Source organism: Lissotriton vulgaris, chromosome 11, assembly GCF_964263255.1.
Source record: "Lissotriton vulgaris chromosome 11, aLisVul1.2, whole genome shotgun sequence".
NCBI classification, from domain to species: Eukaryota; Metazoa; Chordata; class Amphibia; order Caudata; family Salamandridae; genus Lissotriton; species Lissotriton vulgaris.
This window is the reverse complement of record NC_141699.1, coordinates 185,402,551-185,422,377: the sequence shown is the minus strand read 5'-3', so window position 1 is coordinate 185,422,377 and position 19,827 is coordinate 185,402,551.

Genomic DNA, 19,827 nt, shown 5'->3' with positions numbered 1-19,827 from the left:
AAAGCAAAATCTCATACTTGCAATATTTCTCGGCCTTCGGTCCAAACGCGCTGCGTAGCTAGGCCATAAGTCGGGGTTGCCACGACGGATTTCCTGAAAAGCAAATGCAATCAAGATTAGAGTGTCCCAGCAGTGCTCCCAGACTACGAAACTCACCCACAAACAGACGGAACCCCCCCTAAGAGCACCTCAAAGGCAAACAAGTCATCAAAAACACAAAAAATTTTCCGCCTGGGATTTGGCCCAAAACACTTGTATCCGGTATTAGAGCTTCCCAGCAATGGCCCCAGAGCCGTCAACCCAGGAGAAAACGAGTAGAAGACCCCCAAACAGCCAAAGAGCAAAAGTACAAAAATGGGGACTTAGTCAATTTTTCACAAATTTCCCAAATCACTCCGCGCGCGCTCTGCAGCTAGGCCCTAACTCCCCTCTGCCACCATGGATTTGCTTCAAACCTCTTGCAAAGTAAAGTATATATAGCCAGCAGTGCGCCCAGACCCCGAAATCCACCCACAAACACCAGGAAGCCCCCCAAACAGGCCCCCGAAAACGCTACATTGAGCAAAATGTCAGAAATAGCCAAAAAGAAATCGGCCTGGATTTTGTCCCAACCACTTCTACCCGGTATTAGACCTTCCCAGGAATGCCCCAAGACCCGCCAACGCACCCGCCAAGAAGCATAACACCCCCAAACAGGCCAAAAGCAAAATCTCATACTTGCAATATTTCTCGGCCTTCGGTCCAAACGCGCTGCGTAGGTAGTCCATAAGTTGGGGTTGCCACGACGGATTTCCTGAAAAGCAAATGCAATCAAGATTAGAGTGTCCCAGCAGTGCTCCCAGACCACGAAACTCACCCACAAACAGACGGAACCCCCCCTAAGAGCACCCCAAAGGCAAGCAAGTCATCAAAAACACAAAAAAATTTACGCCTGGGATTTGGCCCAAAACACTTGTATCCGGTATTAGAGCTTCCCAGCAATGGCCCCAGAGCCGTCAACCCAGGAGAAAACGAGTAGAAGACCCCCAAACAGCCAAAGAGCAAAAGTACAAAAATGGGGACTTAGTCAATTTTTCACAAATTTCCCAAATCACTCCGCGCGCGCTCTGCAGCTAGGCCCTAACTCCCCTCTGCCACCATGGATTTGCTTCAAACCTCTTGCAAAGTAAAGTATATATAGCCAGCAGTGCGCCCAGACCCCGAAACCCACCCACAAACACCAGGAAGCCCCCCAAACACGCCCCCGAAAACGCTACATTGAGCAAAATGTCAGAAATAGCCAAAAAGAAATCGGCCTAGATTTTGTCCCAACCACTTCTACCCGGTATTAGACCTTCCCAGGAATGCCCCAAGACCCGCCAACCCACCCGCCAAGAAGCATAACACCCCCAAACAGGCCAAAAGCAAAATCTCATGCTTGCAATATTTCTCGGCCTTCGGTCCAAACGCGCTGCGTAGCTAGGCCATAAGTCGGGGTTGCCACATCGGATTTCCTGAAAAGCAAATGCAATCAAGATTAGAGTGTCCCAGCAGTGCTCCCAGACCCCGAAACTCACCCACAAACACCAGGAAGCCCCCCAAACAGGCCCCCGAAAACGCTACATTGAGCAAAATGTCAGAAATAGCCAAAAAGAAATCGGCCTGGATTTTGTCCCAACCACTTCTACCTGGTATTAGACCTTCCCAGGAATGCCCCAAGACCCGCCAACCCACCCGGCAAGAAGCATAACACCCCCAAACAGGCCAAAAGCAAAATCTCATACTTGCAATATTTCTCGGCCTTCGGTCCAAACGCGCTGCGTAGCTAGGCCATAAGTCGGGGTTGCCACATCGGATTTCCTGAAAAGCAAATGCAATCAAGATTAGAGTGTCCCAGCAGTGCTCCCAGACCCCGAAACTCACCCACAAACACCAGGAAGCCCCCCAAACAGGCCCCCGAAAACGCTACATTGAGCAAAATGTCAGAAATAGCCAAAAAGAAATCGGCCTGGATTTTGTCCCAACCACTTCTACCCGGTATTAGACCTTCCCAGGAATGCCCCAAGACCCACCAACCCACCCGCCAAGAAGCATAACACCCCCAAACAGGCCAAAAGCAAAATCTCATACTTGCAATATTTCTCGGCCTTCGGTCCAAACGCGCTGCGTAGCTAGGCCATAAGTCGGGGTTGCCACGACGGTGTTCCTGAAAAGCAAATGCAATCAAGATTAGAGTGTCCCAGCAGTGCTCCCAGACCACGAAACTCACCCACAAACACCAGGAAGCCCCCCAAACAGGCCCCCGAAAACGCTACATTGAGCAAAGTGTCAGAAATAGCCAAAAAGAAATCGGCCTGGATTTTGTCCCAACCACTTCTACCCGATATTAGACCTTCCCAGGAATGCCCCAAGACCCGCCAACCCACCCGCCAAGAAGCATAACACCCCCAAACAGGCCAAAAGCAAAATCTCATACTTGCAATATTTCTCGGCCTTCGGTCCAAACGCGCTGCGTAGCTAGGCCATATGTCGGGGTTGCCACGACGGATTTCCTGAAAAGCAAATGCAATCAAGATTAGAGTGTCCCAGCAGTGCTCCCAGACCACGAAACTCACCCTGAAACAGACGGAACCCCCCCAAAGAGCACCTCAAAGGCGAGCAAGTCAGCAAAAACACAAAAAAAATTCCGCTTGGGATTTGTGTCGTGTTATTTCCCCTGAGGCGGAAGCCGGGGGTTTAGGCTGCTGCTCATTTTTAAAAAATTATCGAAGTGTGTTATTTCCCCTGAGGCGGAAGCCGGGGGTTTAGGCTGCTGCTCATATTTTAAAAATTACTGAATTGTGTTGCGACGTTTAAACATTTAATTTAGGATCCTTTTTAAAACAATTTGCTGACCCTTGCTGGAATCGAACCCTGCTCCCCGCGCAGAGCGATCTAGGCTCTGACGCGGTCTGAGACAGGGCCGGCAGACATCTTGGGGAGGAATTGAGGTGAATGGACTAGTTGTTGTCCCACCTCCTGCCCACTGTATTTAAGGCTTGTAGAAACGCGCCGGCACATACTAAGTGTGTCGTGTTATTTCCCCTGAGGCGGAAGCCGGGGGTTTAGGCTGCTGCTCATTTTTAAAAAATTATCGAAGTGTGTTATTTCCCCTGAGGCGGAAGCCGGGGGTTTAGGCTGCTGCTCATATTTTAAAAATTACTGAATTGTGTTGCGACGTTTAAACATTTAATTTAGGATCCTTTTTAAAACAATTTGCTGACCCTTGCTGGAATCGAACCCTGCTCCCCGCGCAGAGCGATCTAGGCTCTGACGCGGTCTGAGACAGGGCCGGCAGACATCTTGGGGAGGAATTGAGGTGAGTGGACTAGTTGTTGTCCCACCTCCTGTTCCCCTCCACTCAATAAATGGAGACTGATTCCCGACAGCGCAGCTGGCGGGCGCAGCGGGCGAGCCGGCGGCGCGCCGAAGGTGCGCCAAAGGTAAGCCCGTCTGGGCCCGTCCGGGCCTGTACGGGACTAGGGGCTACCCCCCTAACATCTAGGACTCCCGATAATCCACCAAGAATATATACTAGGGACCAACTCCTGGCAATCAGAAGTGAGCACAAGTCTACCTGTAATCTTCTCTCTCCATATGTCAATGATCAGATCCCATGTAATGGATGTAATTTTAAGTTTACGGCTGATATTGTTACCCCTGATGTAGGCTCCTACTCATTAGCACTAATAAATTGCAGATCCCTGCGCAAGCATGCGCTGGAAATTTCATTACTCCTGGAAGAACGAGACCTGGAGGTACTCTTCCTAACGGAGACATGGACTAACGAGAGCTCCGACCCAGATATCGTAAGAGCTTTACCGCCTAATTATGCAATCATAAGACAAGACCGTACTGATGGAAGGGGTGGAGGGATTGCGATAATTTATAAAACATCAGTGATTTGCAGACAGGAGAAGGTCGCTATAGAAGGTTCAGAAAGTCTGTCCTTCTCCATCACACTGTCCCCGACCTGTACATGCACAGGGCTCCTTGTGTATAGGCCCCCTGGACCCCTCGGCCAATTTTGTGACGAGCTTGTGAGCTGCGCCATTAATCTCTCCTGCAATGCCCCTAACTTTACTATGCTGGGAGATTTTAATATTCATCTGGATGAAGGAGACTCCCATGCCTGTCAAAAACTGTCAACAGCTTTAGAGGTGATGGAACTCAAACAAATCGTTCTTGGTTCCACACATATAGCAGGTCACACTCTTGACCATTGTTATACCAATATGAGCGCGCTGAAGTTTGAAAACTCAATAGTGGTTCCCTGGTCGGACCACAACCTCTTGTCCTTCTCCTTGACCCACTATAAGCAACCAATACAGACCAACGTCTCTAAAAAAATGTGTAGGATCTGGTCCAAACTCCCTGTGGACAAATGGACATTGGAACTTAGGAAAACAAAACCAGAATATACTAATGACCCAACAGAGGCAAATGCGCGTTTTAATCATTGGCTAGAGGAATCCCTTGAGGTGACCCTGCCTAAGACTGAACTTTCCCATCGGAAAGGGGCGAATAAAAAAACGTGGTACACACCTGAGTTGAGAACACTCAAACAGATATGTAAACAGAAGGAGAGAAGTTGGAGGAAAGACTATGGTGAAGATAATAAAAAAGTTTACAGACTAGCATTACGCAATTATAAGCAGGCTATAAAAGTGACCCAGTCCAACTATTATCAGGAAAAAATCTCTTTAGCTGCTAGCTCCTCCAGGGAAATTTTTAAAATTTTTAAAGCCTTGGTTACCCCTCCTACCCCCGTTATGGACGCAAATATGGCACTCCCGCGTTGCAGGGACTTGGCAAATTTTTTTGCCGCAAAGGTAGCAAATATCTATGCATCTTTTCAAGCGACTGCCACAGGTGACTGCAATAGGGCTAATCCCCCTCTAGCACAAGATCCACCTACGCTCAATGAATTCTCCCCTCTGGATATCGATAAGGCCCAACTGCTTCTGGGCAATTTGAAATCTGGATCACCCAGTGATATAGCTCCACCAACCATCCTCAATCTTGTCTCAAACACAGTAGCCCCTGTGATGCAGAATGTGATTAATACATCCTTGTCCTCAGGGGTAGTTCCAACCATGTGGAAACAAGCAAGAGTAAGAGCGTTATTAAAAAAGCCCAACCTCAATCCTGACGATTGTTCCAACTACCGTCCGATTTCCCTGTTGCCCACTGTTAGCAAGATTGCGGAAAAACATGTTAACTCTCTTCTATCCACATTCATTGAGGCTAATAATCTGCTACATTACACCCAGACTGGGTTTAGATGTAAACAGGGTACTGAAACGTCCCTGGTGGCTGTAATTGAGGAAACCAGGAAGATTCTGGACGAAGGAAAATGTGCGGCCATACTATTATTAGACCTCAGTGCGGCCTTTGATACCGTTAATCACTCGATTCTCATTCAGAGATTGAGTGATATAGGTGTCACTGGGACCGCACTGAACTGGCTTAGCTCCTTCCTGTCCAATCGGACCTTTTCAGTATTTGAGGATGACATAGTTTCAGCCCCAATACAGCTCCAATGTGGTGTTCCCCAAGGGTCATCCCTCAGCCCTACTCTATTTAATATTTACATGAGACCTTTGGCTGAGGTGGTGCAACCCTGGGGAGTACAGTTGGTAACTTATGCTGATGACACTCAGCTTATCATCTCCCTGTCGGGGCAGGAGACGACTTATAACAACCTATCTTCCTGTCTTAGTAAAGTTCAAGATTGGATGAATGACTCTTTTTTGAAGCTTAATGGAGCTAAAACAGAGGTCATGATGTTAGGACATAAACCACCTACCTCTGTGGATATGTGGTGGCCGGACTCTTTGGGGCAGCCTCCAACCCCTAAGGAGCAAATTAAGAGCTTGGGAGTGTGGCTCGACCCAGCCCTTAATTTTCAGGTCCAAGCCCGGAAGGTAGCGGGGACTGGTTACGCCCTCATGAGAGCACTCAGAAAAATTTTAGGACTACTTCCCTTTGAGGCTAGAAGGATCCTAGTCCAATCCCTTATACTATCACGATTAGACTATGCCAACGCAGTCTATCTAGGGGCCCCCAAAGGGACAATCAAGATCCTTCAGACCATCCAAAACGGTGCTGCCCGATTGCTACTAAACATCCCACGCAGAACCTCTGTCAAACCAGCATTGAGGCAATTGCATTGGTTGCCTGTGCAACAACGAATTCAATTTAAAGCAATGACTATTGCTCACAAAGCCCTGCATAACTCGGGACCAGACATTCTTGCACCCTTGTTTATGCCTTATCAAACATGCAGAACCCTGAGATCCAGCAATAAGAATCTACTGGCAATCCCCAGGATCAGGAGATCGCGCACCGGGGGCAGACGTTTCGCTCTACAGGTTGCAAAACTCTGGAACAATCTCCCAGATGCTATCCGCTTGGAGGAGAACCATCTCAGGTTTAGAAAAATGCTGAAAACCTTCCTATTCTGCTAAAGTTAATGGAGATGACCTGACCACATAAGCGCTGGGATGCCTTAGGGTAACCATGCGCTATAGAAATGTGTAATCATTCATTCATTCATTCAAAACACTTTTATCCGGTATTAGAGCTTCCCAACAATGGTCCCAGAGCCGTCAACTCACCTGCAAAGAGGTACAACAACACCCCCACAAATGCTGAGTCTTTCTTCATTGGGCGTAAACCAGCCCTCTGGTTTGATGGAAATAGGAGTCTGGAGGAGGAGGATAGAGGAGCATGTTCTTCTGAACTTGTGAACCTGAGGAATGCAGACTGCGGCAACTTCAAATCAATTAGCAAACCAGTGAAGACAGTTCTGCTGATGGGCTTGATTTTGTGATTATCTGATTAAAGTTTGAAATATATTAACTGTGCACAACAAAGAAAGACAGACACACAGGAATAAAAGTGAATAAGGACGAAAAAGAAAGTTATTGATTCGTTGTCTCATTTTCAGGGCTCTGTATCACGGTCCAGGAATAAGAATAAGGCTTCGTCATCATACTCTGCGAATTCAGGCAGGGTGAGCTCAGTGTCACCTGACAGAGTAGAAATTCCCTCATCTATGTTGCTGGCCACCTCCTCTTCATCTGGCACGCTTTCTCGTACTCTGAAATCTGGTGGTATGAGGTGCTGATTCATCTTGATCATTGTTAACCTCTCCACATTTTTGGGCGAGAGGCGGCTCCGTTTGGGAGTTACAATGCCACCAGCAGCACTGAAAACCCGTTCAGAAGACACGCTTGCGAGTGGGCAAGACAAGTAGTTTAAAGCCAGGTTGGTGAGCTGTGGCCACAATTCTTTTTTCCCATGCCAATACGCCAATGGGTCAGAATTAACATAGACCTCTGTTGAGTCATTCAGATAGTCCTTCACCATCGACTCAAGGCCCTCATCCAAGGTTCCTCCACTTTGCTTAGCTCTTGCTGTGCCTCTGACCTTTTGAGAACCAAACCCACGCAGAGCTAGCCAATCCTCTTCAGCCTCCAATGTTTCTGTTGTGTTTCGTGCAGATGATCCGGTTGCCGGTGTCTTTAACCGCTGAGAGGTCACTTGTGCCACAGCCACAGGTGCAGAAGTGGATTGTTTTGACTGGGGATGGCCTGCTGATGTACTGCCATTTCCTTCAATTTCCAGCCGTTCTCTTTCAAACCTCTTGGCTGACAAGGCTAGCCAACATTTGTACTTTGGAACATGTTCATCATCAAAAGGAAAGAATGCTTGGCCTGCCAGCGCCTTTTTTTAGCGTGGATCCAGAATAGTAGCACAAATGTAATGCTCTTCTGAGTGGATCTTTTTAAGACGTTCATCACCTTGTAGGAGCTCTAATAATTTCTCAGCCAGAAGCAAAGAGTCTTGGTTTTTGTCATCGTCTGCAAACACAGAACACACCTCCTTCAGTTGGTCCTCCAGCATGTACAACAATGGGATAGCTTTTCCCAAATTAGAGTCCTCCTTGCTGTCTGCACGCGTGAAGAACTCAAAAGGACGAAGCATGCGTGTCAGGCTTTGAACTATGTTCCATTGCGCCGCACCCATCCTCAGCTCCTCTGTACCCTCTGTAAGGAAATATTGATTGAGTTCCTTATACTGCTCATACAGACGCTCAAGCATGTAGAAGGTTGAGTTCCAACGTGTGTCCACCTCCTGGATGAGTGCTTTCACTGGCATTTGATGTTGATATAGCAGGCTCCTCAGCTGCTTCCGGGCCTTAAAAGAATGGCTGAAATGCTTGAACATTTTTCGGCAGGTGTCCAATACACTGTACGCTGCACTGCCTTTATTACCCAAGAATTTTTGGACAACCAGGTTTATACAGTGCGCCAAACACGGCACTCTGAAATAGTCACCGTCCCTCATGGCCTTAACTATATTGGCGCCATTGTCCGTGGAAACATAACCAACCTGGCGTTTTAGTGGGGACAGCCACTTAAGGACCTTTGTCTTAAAGACATCCAAAATGTTTTCTGCTGTGTGACGTTTCTCCAAACCAAACATGGCTAGTGTTGCATGTTTCCGAGCAGCTTTAAAAACAATGTCTGTGTCAACACCTGTGTTTAGCTTTGCTTTAGCCCCTGAAAAAGAGACCCAGTGTGCAGTGATGCACATGTAATCAGCGCCTGCACCACTGGTCCACATGTCTGTTGTCAGATGTATAGTGTGAACAGCACTCTTCTGCAAAGCTGCCCCAATCACCTTCAGAACATCTTCATGTAGTGCTGGAACCGCAACTCGGGCAAAATAGAACCGGCTAGGAACCTTCCATTTAGGGCAGAGCGCTGCCACTAATTCTAGAAAACCAACCCCTTCTACAAAAGAAAAAGGGAGAAGGTCCAGAGCTAGCATTTTAGCCAGCTTAGTGTTATGCAGACGCGTCAGTGGGTGGTTGCGTTCATATTGTGTTTCTGTAAACAACATATTTTTAATGTTGCCCTGGACCAAGGATTTACGGGATGATGATGATATCTTCAACCCAGTTACGCTCGCTGATGAACTTTTCCACATTGATGTCTCACTCTCTCCCACACTCTTAGTGTGCCTCACATGGGGTGTGCTGCTGACAGGGGTACTGGGTGTAAGTGAAGTGTTTGAATCGTCTTCTTCCTCCTCGTCATCATCAGATGAAAAATCAACGTTTTCATTACGTGCAATTCCGGCTTGCTTAAACGCCTCTAGGTGCGGAAACCATTGGAGAGGGTGCGCTCTCTTAAGATGACCTCTCTGGCCTCCGGTACCATAGTTAGAACCAAGCTTACCACGACCAACTCAAACCTTACAAAGGCTATAAATGGCTACGTTTTCCATTTTTGGGCAAACACTAAAGAAGTCCTAAACTGGAGACTTGAAATGTCTTTGGGGGCCGGAGGAGGCGGCGATACTGGTGGTGGTGGTCCTGCTGCTAATGCCAGATGAAGTGGAGGATGTGGATTGCCGAACTTCAGTACGTTTTGCACTTTCACCACCACGAATTGAGGTCGAGGTGGGTACCTTCTTGCGAGGAAGAAATATGGAAGCGGTAGGTTTTGGTGTACTACTTAACTCCAAATCTAATGATTACATTTCCATTGCCTCCTCGTCGACATCATCATCACGCTCAGCAGCTTCTCGGGATAGGGTCAAAATGTCTCTTTGCTGCATGCCCGGTGGGGCTGCAGTGACCTTTGTGATGACTGGCTCGTCGTCATCGTGAGAGGCTTCATCACCAGCAGTATCTGTCACTTCATGTTGAGCCTCATCACACTCCATAGCTATGAGTTTTTCGACGACCTTCCTTTTACGCTTAGGTACCTTTGTCAGATCATGGTGTGCCTCACTCTCAGGCTGCGGTGATGGTACCTAATCGTCATCCAGATCATCAGTAGGAGGTGGGCTTGAAGAAGATGTAGACACCCCCCTTGATCTTTTCCTTGCTGGGGATATGGAAGACAGTGAATGATCATCAGGAGGAGTGGCTTCCAATGATACCTCGGCTTCATTGTCGATTTCCTGATGTGCCCCTACTTCGGGAGGAACAACTATTGTGGGCACTTGTGAACCTCCATGCACCTTTGCTTGCGCATCTCCTTTTGCTGCCTCTCCTTCCACATGTACTTGGGCGTGTACTTGCACATGGTGTTGTTGTTGCGGCTGTGGTTGTTCAACACTTGTCAGATGAGTTACAACAACCTGTGTTGATTCAGGGACATTGCTGCTACTTTCTTGCGATGAGCCAACATCACTGGTCGATGGTGATTGGAGAAGTACACTGACTGCCTCTGAAGCACTCAAGGGCTTTGACTTAAGTTGGCGTGGTGGTGGAGGCACTGAACCCAATGGAGCAGGGGTGCTGCTCCCAGCTTGGTCCCCAGCAGATCCTGCTGCTGCAGGCGTACTTTTTTTTTTGCTCCCAAAAAACATGGCGGGTGGCACACCAGCCTCCTTGGTAACTTGCTTCTTCTGCTCCTTACTAGCAACTTTCTTGCTAGAGGAGCTAAGGAGACCTTTTTTTGGGGTTATCTTCTTCAGAGCAGGTCAGACAGCAGGCCGCAGTTGCACGAATTGTAGAGTTGTCTGAGGCCAGACGTGACGTCGCGTGACGTTATGCTGCACACACACACCGCTGCAGGACTTCTTCCTGGCACTGGTGGTTCTCTTGAGTCTTGTGCACCTAAAAACAATGGAAGACAGAGGAACATCAGTTCAGTTATACAGCACAAAAAAAATCGAAAAACACTGCAAAATGAGCACAATCCCAATCCATCCATGCCCTCCATGATGTTTAAGTTCAAGACAGCCCACAGAAAGACTAGGCCCATGCTAGACTCAAATACCCCTGGTGAAAAGGCCACAAGTACAGCCCAAAAAACGAAAATCACTGAAAAATCAGCACAATCCCAATCCATCCATGCCCTCCATGATGTTTAAATTCAAGACAACCCACAGAAAGACTAGGCCCATGCAAGACTCACTACCCCTGGGCATAAATAAAGGTTGAAAAGTAGGCAAAATGGTTGCAGGCCTAACAACAAAGCCTGCATTCAAAATGGCCACTTGCCTGCCAGCACATGGCCAGTGCCTGTAGCTGCACTCAAAATGGCCACCAGCCACATGGCCTGTCCCTCCCCATGAACACCCCCAAAAATCGAAAAACACTGCAAAATCAGCACAATCCCATTCCATCCATGGCCTCCATGATGTTTAAGTTCAAGACAGCCCACAGAAAGACTAGGCCCATGCTAGACTCAAATACCCCTGGTGAAAAGGCCACAAGTACAGCCCCAAAAAACGAAAATCACTGAAAAATCAGCACAATCCCAATCCATCCATGCCCTCCGTGATGTTTAAATTCAAGACAACCTACAGAAAGACTAGGCCCATGCTAGACTCAAATACCCCTGGTGAAAAGGCCACAAGTACAGGCCCAAAGAACGAAAATCACTGAAAAATCAGCACAGTCCCAATCCATCCATGCCCTCCATGATGTTTAAATTCAATACAAACCACAGAAAGACTAGGCCCATGCAAGACTCACTACCCCTGGGCATAAATAAAGGTTGAAAAGTAGGCAAAATGGTTGCAGGCCTAACAACAAAGCCTGCATTCAAAATGGCCACTTGCCTGCCAGCACATGGCCAGTGCCTGTAGCTGCACTCAAAATGGCCACCAGCCACATGGCCTGTCCCTCCCCATGAACACCCCTAAAAATCGAAAAACACTGCAAAATCAGCACAATCCCAATCCATCCATGCCCTCCATGATGTTTAAATTCAAGACAACCCACAGAAAGACTAGGCCCATGCAAGACTCACTACCCCTGGGCATAAATAAAGGTTGAAAAGTAGGCAAAATGGTTGCAGGCCTAACAACAAAGCCTGCATTCAAAATGGCCACTTGCCTGCCAGCACATGGCCAGTGCCTGTAGCTGCACTCAAAATGGCCACCAGCCACATGGCCTGTCCCTCCCAATGAACACCCCCAAAAATCGAAAAACACTGCAAAATCAGCACAATCCCATTCCATCCATGGCCTCCATGATGTTTAAGTTCAAGACAGCCCACAGAAAGACTAGGCCCATGCTAGACTCAAATACCCCTGGTGAAAAGGCCACAAGTACAGGCCCAAAAAACGAAAATCACTGAAAAATCAGCACAATCCCAATCCATCCATGCCCTCCATGATGTTTAAATTCAAGACAAACCACAGAAAGACTAGGCCCATGCAAGACTCACTACCCCTGGGCATAAATAAAGGTTGAAAAGTAGGCAAAATGGTTGCAGGCCTAACAACAAAGCCTGCATTCAAAATGGTCACTTGCCTGCCAGCACATGGCCAGTGCCTGTAGCTGCACTCAAAATGGCCACCAGCCACATGGCCTGTCCCTCCCCATGAACACCCCCAAAAATCGAAAAACACTGCAAAATCAGCACAATCCCAATCCATTCATGCCCTCCATGATGTTTAAATTCAAGACAACCCACAGAAAGACTAGGCCCATGCAAGACTCACTACCCCTGGGCATAAATAAAGGTTGAAAAGTAGGCAAAATGGTTGCAGGCCTAACAACAAAGCCTGCATTCAAAATGGCCACTTGCCTGCCAGCACATGGCCAGTGCCTGTAGCTGCACTCAAAAGGGCCACCAGCCACATGGCCTGTCCCTCCCCATGAACACCCCCAAAAATCGAAAAACACTGCAAAAACAGCACAATCCCATTCCATCCATGCCCTCCATGATGATTAAGTTCAAGACAGCCCACAGAAAGACTAGGCCCATGCTAGACTCAAATACCCCTGGTGAAAAGGCCACAAGTACAGCCCCAAAAAACGAAAATCACTGAAAAATCAGCACAATCCCATTCCATCCATGGCCTCCATGATGTTTAAGTTCAAGACAGCCCACAGAAAGACTAGGCCCATGCTTGACTCAAATACCCCTGGTGAAAAGGCCACAAGTACAGCCCCAAAAAACGAAAATCACTGAAATATCAGCACAATCCCAATCCATCCATGCCCTCCATGATGTTTAAGTTCAAGACAACCCACAGAAAGACTCAGTCCACCCACCACTGAGTACCCCTGGGCAAAAGGCCCCAAAACAGCCCAAAAATCGAAAATTCCAAAATTTTAGTTGCAGCAACTGTAATGCCCCAAACAAACTTACTTGTAAAATTTCTAATCCAACAGTGATCCAAAGAAAGTCAAAAAGGCCTCAAATCCAAAGATCCAGCAGCATCCACAAAAAGTAATCCTTCCAGCTCCAGATCCAAATGAAAAGTGACCAGGAGATGGACAAAGCACTGGGAGGAGCCTGCTGAACAGGAACAGGAAGTTGAAGACTGTGGGGCACTTCCTTCCTCCCACCCCCCTGCCCCCCTCCCCAAAATGGACTCCTTGCTAAAAAAAGTGCAGGCAAATGTCAACCTAAGGAGTTATTCAGATAAAAATCATCATTTCAAGAAGGTTTATGCTGCTTGCTGGTGGATTTCTTGTGCAGATTTGCAAATTTTATATTTTCGCTTGTGCGAGATTCTTGCTGCTCGCTGCATCTCAAATCTCGCAATTGCGAAGTACCGCGAGAGGTGATCTCGCCGTACTCGCGTTGACAAACTATCGCTGGCAAGCCGCGATGACGTAATCGCGCTCGCCAATTCCCGCGGGATCACACAGCAAGATCCAAAATGGCGCAGCACTCGCAAACTATCGAGAAAAACAACTCGGCAAACGATGATAAACGCCGCGCGCGCAAAAATTGTATCACCAACGCCGCGCGCCGCAAAAAAAATCCGCTGCGTGCGAATTTGCGGATTTTGCGGGAAATTCGCAAATCTCGCGGATTGCGAATTTCCCAAAAATCCGCAAAATCCGCGAGCGAAACGGATTTTCCGCCCATACTTAATGATCAATGCATTCCAAAACCACGATAGGAAGTTGGGGCAGGTGGTGGCATTCATGGAGGGGATGCATGGCGATGTTGCTGGTCTACACAGAACAGTCCAGTCATTGGCAAACACTGTGTCTTCTGCCATTGTACAGTCGCATAGACAGGGTGCTACTTCTGTTCCCCCATCTACACGACTTGATGTCTCAGGGGGGAGTGAATTTTCTGACCAGGACTCTTTTACAGGTTTTTGCACTAGAAGCAGCCACAGGCAGCATGGCAGGGCACAGAGGGCACAGACACCATCCCCTAGGATAGGAAAATCTGTTACCAAAGACGACGTGAGATACACTGGAGTTCACACACAGGATCCCCAAGGGGTGTTGGGGGAAATGGCTTCACATGCTACACAGGCATCCCACACAAAAGGTACTCCCAAGGCAAGGGAAACTCCCCAAGTCCAGGGACACTCCCTTGGACAAGGACACTACAAAGGCAAAGCCACCTCAAAGGAGCAGGGACACTGCCAAGGACAAGGGCACTACTAAGGAAGGGGCGACTCCCAAGGGCAGGGACAAAGACTAAGCATGGGCAAATTTTGCGAATTCGCGATCCGCGAATTTGCGGATTTGCGAATTCGCGATCCGCAAAATTCGCGAATTTGTGCGAATTTGCGTTTTTTTGTTTTTTTGCGTGTTCGCGGGTTTTTTTGCGTGTTCACGGGGTTTTTTGCGTGTTCGCGGGGCTTTTTGCGTCTTCGCGAGCCGCTTGCATAGCGAAGTTACCCATGCAGTCGTTTATGGGAGAGGGAGGCAGAGAGAGATAGATATATAGATAGATAGAAAGAGAGAGAAAGAGAGGGAAAGAGAGAGGGAGAGAGAGAACGAGAGAAAGAAAGAGAGGCCGATCTCTGAAGGGCCAGATTCCTGAGTTGCCCCTACAGAACATACAGCTTTTTATTTTTAGCAAAATGCATATGAAAATTGTGCTGTAAAGGTCTGTTTTAGTTTAACCCCTCCTGACAACTCAAAATGGGTGTATTTGCCATCCTCTCCCTTCTTCCTGTTTTTTATATCTGTAAGTGCTTTCTGATGAGGTTTAATTCCTTGGACAGGTGCCTCGTTGCCTACTTGTAACTATTCTCTGACCCTGCTTCAAGGGTCAGAGCAGGGTCAGAGAATAGTTGCAAGTAGGCAACGAGGTGCCAGGAAGCAATTAGCAGCAGTTGTTCAAGTTGAAGTTAATTTGTTTGTAACCCTTTTGTAAAAGGTTACAAAGAAATTAGGTTCAACTTTTGCACCTGCTGCTGTAACCCTTGCTTGGCTGAAAATTTGTCCCCGCTGATTTGCGGATTTTACCGCGATTTCGCGAGATTCGCGGATCGCGAAATCGCGGATAATCCGCAAATTCGCCGCGAAACGGATTTTACGCCCACCCTTAACAAAGACACTACAAAGGCAAAGCCACCTCAAAAGAGCAGGGACACTCCCAAGGACAAGAACAATACTAAGGAAGGGGCGACTCCCAAGCGCAGGGACAAGGACATTACAAAGGCTAAGCCACCTCAAAAGAGCAGGGACATGCCCAAGGACAAGGACACTATTAAGGGTGTGCGCAAAATCCGTTCCGCTCGCGGATTTCGCGGATTTTCGGTAAATCTGCGATCCGCGAACTCCCGCGAATTTACTGAAATTCCGCGAAATCCGCGAGCGGCGGATTTGGGGGGCAAAAGTTCAAGCCTGTTGAACTTGTAACTATTTTAGGATGGCGCCGGCAAGCTGCCAGCGCCATCCTAAAATAGTTACTAAGTTAGCTTCAACAGGAAGCAGTAATAGATAAAATCAAGCAGGTGCTCGAGCACCTGCTTTATTTTATCTATTAGTGCTTCCTGATGAAGTTAATTTAGTAACTATTTTAGGATGGCGCTGGCAGCTTGCCGGCGCCATCCTAAAATAGTTACAGGACAAAGTTTTGTCGAGGTTGGGCAGGTGTGCGTTCTCCCCATATCTATCGTCGAAAATTTGCTATGATGCTTGATGGAGGCCTTTGCATTATTGACTTTCACGAGCTCAATCCCTGTGTAGTTCCTGTGACCACGAGCTTCTCTGATCCGTGCCTGTCCTTTTATGCACACAAGAGGCATGTGAACTCGCATATAAGGCTCAGCCTTTTTGCCCCTCCCCACACACTAGTGGTGTGCACGTCTTCGCGCCCTTTACCCACTTGATGGACAGCTCACTCGAGGGACCACGGCGCTCTTTGGTGCGATGGCAAAGTTAATCAGCCCCCCAAAAATGTGAGTTTTGTCGAGGCAGGGCAGGTGTGCGTTCTCCCCATATCTATCGTGAAAAATAGCTATGATGCTTGATGGAAGCCTTTGCATTATTGACTTTCACAAGCTCAATCCCTGTGCAGTTCCTGTGACCACGAGCTTCTCTGATCCGTGCCTGTCCTTTTATGCACGCAAGAGGCATGTGAACTCGCATATAAGGCTCGCCCGTTTGGCCCCTCCCCACACACTAGTGGTGTGCACCGTCTTCGCGCCCTTTACCCACTTGATGGACAGCTCACTCGAGGGACCCCGGCGCTCTTTGGTGTGATGGCAAAGTTAATCAGCCCCCCAAAAATGTGAGTTTTGTCGAGGCTGGGCAGGTGTGCGTTCTCCCAATATCTATCGTCGAAACATAGCTATGATGCTTGATGGAGGCCTTTGCATTATTGACTTTCACGAGCTCAATGCCTGTGCAGTTCCTGTGACCACGAGCTTCTCTGATCCGTGCCTTTCCTTTTATGCACACAAGAGGCATGTGAACTCACACATAAGCCTCGCCCGTTTGGCCCTGCCCCTCACACTAGCGATGTGCACCATTTTCCCGCCCGGCCTTTACCCACACAATCCCCAAAATCCGCGAATCTGCAAATTTGCGGATTTTGCGGATTGCGAATTCGCAAATTCGCAAATTCGCAAATTGCGAATTCGCAAAATTCGCCCATGCTTAGACACTATTAAGGAAGGGGCGACTCCCAAGAGCAGGGACACTCCCAGGGACAGGCACACTAAAGAGGAAGGGGCATCTCCCAAGGGCAGGGACACTCTGAGGCACAAGGTCGCTTCTAGAGACAGGTACACTACAATGGACAAGTCTGCAGCCAGGGACAGGGCACCGTCCAGGGAACAGGGAAAGTCCAGAGACAAAACTCCTCCTACGGCCAAGGCACATCCAAGGGACAAGGCTTCTCCCATAGACACTAGCTCCATCAAGGACAGGCATACATCACCCCTGGCTGCACTGAGGCTGATGTTGTCGAAGGAACGGAAAACAGATATCTCCGCGGTGGAGTTCCCCCATACCTCCACTCCCATCCAGGCCAGTCATAAGCAGAGGAAGGAGTACTCTGTTGTTGCATCCCCCATTATACATGATGCAGAGGCCAGAAGGCAGGCACACAGCAAACGCCAAGCAGGGTCTAGCACGTCCCCAGAGAGCAGACCCCCAGCAGCAGATGCTCCACCTTTGGTGGGTGATATTTCATTTGAGTCCGCACCACTTGCCAGTCCTGTGGCTCATCATTTCGGTGTTCCCAGTGGCGCATCAGAGGTTCACTCTCAGTTGTCAGATAGTGGCACTGTGTCTGTTGTTTGCGGTCATGCATCATGTAGTGGCACTGTCTCAGTTGTGCCCTCTCCTGTTTCTGGTGCTGGCAGTGTGTCTGGATCTATGGCTCATGTGTCAGCCACTAGAGCTGTGGCTGTGTCTCACACTCCTATTTCTGGTGCTGGCAGTGCTGGTAGTGTGTCTGGAACGATGACTCATGTGTCAGTCACTAGAGCTGTGGCTGTGTCTCACACTCCTGTTTCGGGTGCTGGCAGTGTGACTGGATCGAGGGCTCATGTGTCATTCACTACATCTGTGGCTGTGTGTCACACTCCTGGTTCTGGTGCTGGCAGTGTGACTGGAACGAGGTCTCATGTGTCACTCACTACATCTGTGGTTGTGTGTCACACTCCTCGTTCTGGTGCTGGCAGTGTGTCTGGGTCTATGGCTCATGTGTCAGTCACTAGAGCTGTGGCTGTGTGTCACACTCCTGGTTCTGGTGCTGGCAGTGTGTCTGGGTCTATGGCTCATGTGTCAGTCACTAGAGCTGTGGCTGTGTCTCACACTCCTATGTCTGGTGCTGGCAGTGTGTCTGGGTCGATGGCTCATGTGTCAGTCACTAGAGCTGTGGCTGTGTCTCACACTCCAGTTTCTGGTGCTACCATTGTGTCAGAGGCAAGTACTTCAGGCAGTCCACCAGCTTCCGTGATGTGAGGTGTATTTACCTTCACTCACATGTCATTTGACTTGGTGTGTAGATTGTCCATTGTAACCAGCCTTGCTGTCCTTGGGACGGGTACCTTGAACCACGTACTTGTGCTGCCTCTGATGTACCTGCTCTGTTGGCCACAATGCCCTGTTGCTGTTCTGTAACTGCATTCTGCCCTCTCATGTGCTGCCTCTGATGTACCTGTTGGCCACAATGCCCTGTTGCTGCTCTGATACTGCATTCTGCCCTCTCATGTGCTGCCTCTGATGTACCTACTCTGTTGGCCACAATGCCCTGTTGCTGCTCTGATACTGCATTCTGCCCTCTCATGTGCTGCCTCTGATGTACCTGTTCAATGCCATGGACTGTTGATGCACTTAGCCCCTCTCATGTGCAGCCTCTGATGTACCTGTTCGATGCCATGGACTGTTGATGCACTTAGCCCCTCTCATGTGCTACCTCTGATGTACCTGTTCTGTCAATGGACTGTTGATGCACTTAGCCCCTCTCATGGGCTGCCTCTGATGTACCTGTTCAGTGCAATGGACTGTTGATGCACTTAGCCCCTCTCATGTGCTGCCTCTGATGTACCTGTTCTGTTGGCCACAATGCCCTGTTGCTGCTCTGATACTGCATTCTGCCCTCTCATGTGCTGCCTCTGATGTACCTGTTGGCCACAATGCCCTGTTGCTGCTCTGATACTGCATTCTGCCCTCTCATGTGCTGCCTCTGGTGTACCTACTCTGTTGGCCACAATGCCCTGTTGCTGCTCTGATACTGCATTCTGCCCTCTCATGTGCTGCCTCTGATGTACCTGTTCGATGCCATGGACTGTTGATGCACTTAGCCCCTCTCATGTGCTGCCTCTGATGTACCTGTTCGATGCCATGGACTGTTGATGCACTTAGCCCCTCTCATGTGCTACCTCTGATGTACCTGTTCTGTGCAATGGACTGTTGAGGCACTTAGCCCCTCTCATGTGCTGCCTCTTATGTACCTGTTCTGTGCAATGGACTGTTGTTGCAATTAGCCCTTCTCACGTGCTGCCTCTGATGTACCTGTTCTGTAGGCCACAATGCCCTGTTGCTGCTCTGATACTGCATTCTGCCCTCTCATGTACTGCCTCTGATGTACCTGCTCTGTTGGCCCCAATGCCCTGTTGCTGTTCTGATACTGCATTCTGCCCTCTCGTGTGCTGCTTTTGATGTACATGTTCGATGCCATGGACTGTTGATGCACTTAGCCCCTCTCATGTGCTGCCTCTGATGTACCTGTCCGATGCCATGGACTGTTGATGCACTTAGCCCCACTCATGTGCTGCCTCTGAAGTACCTGTTCTGTGCAATGGACTGTTGATGCACTCAGCCCCTCTCATGTGCTGCCTCTGATGTACCTGTTCGATGCCATGGACTGTTGATTCACTTAGCCCCTCTCATGTGCTGCCTCTGATGTACTTGTTCAATGCCATGGACTGTTGATGCACTTAGCCCCTCTCATGTGCTGCCTCTGATGTACCTGTTCGATGCCATGGACTGTTGATGCACTTAGCCCCTCTCATGTGCTGCCTCTGATGGACCTGCTCTGTTGGCCACAATGCCCTGTTGCTGCTCTGATACTGCATTCTGCCCTCTCATGTGCTGCCTCTGATGTACCT